We start from the raw sequence: 1,085 nt of genomic DNA on the forward strand, positions 1-1,085 counted from the left end.
TTAGTTCATTATATATATATATATATATATATATATATATATTCTTAAAGTACAATATTTTAAGCATGTTAACAATTTGTACGTCATGAAATTAATGATGAAAGAGATATCAAAATAAGTATATTTGAGGAAATTTCTGTGGTGTCCAAGGACATTTAATTGTTATGTCCAAAGATACTTCTTGTGGTTTCTAAGGATACTTCTTGTGTGTCTGATAATTCCTGTGTGTCCACGGAAACTTCCTGTGTGTCCAAGGATACTTCCTGTGTGTCCGAGGAAACTTCCTGTGTGTCCGAGGAAACTTCCTGTGTGTCCGAGGATACGTCCTGTGTGTCCTGTGTGTCCAAGGAAACTTCCTGTGTGTCCAAGGATACTTCCTGTGTGTCCAAGGAAACTTCCTGTGTGTCCGAGGAAACTTCCTGTGTGTCCGAGGAAACGTCGGAAACCTCCTGTGTGTCCGGGGATACTTCCTGTGTGTCCGAGGATACTTCCTGTCTGTCCGAGGATACTTCCTGTGTGTCCGAGGAAACCTCCGGTGTGTCCAAGGATACTTCCTGTGTGTCCAAGGGTACTTCCTGTGTGTCCGAGGAAACTTCCTGTGTGTCCGAGGAAACTTCCTGTGTGTCCGAGGAAACTTCCGGTGTGTCCGAGGAAACTTCCTGTGTGTCCGAGGATACTTCCTGTGTGTCCGAGGATACTTCATGTGTGTCCAAGGATACTTCCTGTGTGTCCAAGGATACTTTCTGTGTGTCCAAGGTTCGAGACTCCACATGTCCTTGGATTCTGACTCTATATCTCAAATGCCAAGTCTGAGGATCTTCAGAAGTAAATATACTTCGTGTGGTTATTCAAAGATTTACAGTATATATTTTCTCTGGTTATCAAAGTACCAAAATATCAAATTAAAAAAGATGATGGATCTTGGTAGGATTTGATAATTTTCTGCTTTTAGGTTTAACAATAAGGAGTTCTCTGTTCCCATGCACAGATGTATCCTGTCATCTGAATGACTGCACAACATATAGTTCAGGAGAGAAAGCTGGCCAACATGGTTGAAAACAAGTTGTTTTTATATATTGTTTTGT

The sequence above is a fragment of the Haliotis cracherodii genome, unplaced genomic scaffold, assembly GCF_022045235.1.
Source record: "Haliotis cracherodii isolate W230 unplaced genomic scaffold, xgHalCrac1.p SCAF_11, whole genome shotgun sequence".
Classification (NCBI taxonomy): Eukaryota; Metazoa; Mollusca; class Gastropoda; order Lepetellida; family Haliotidae; genus Haliotis; species Haliotis cracherodii.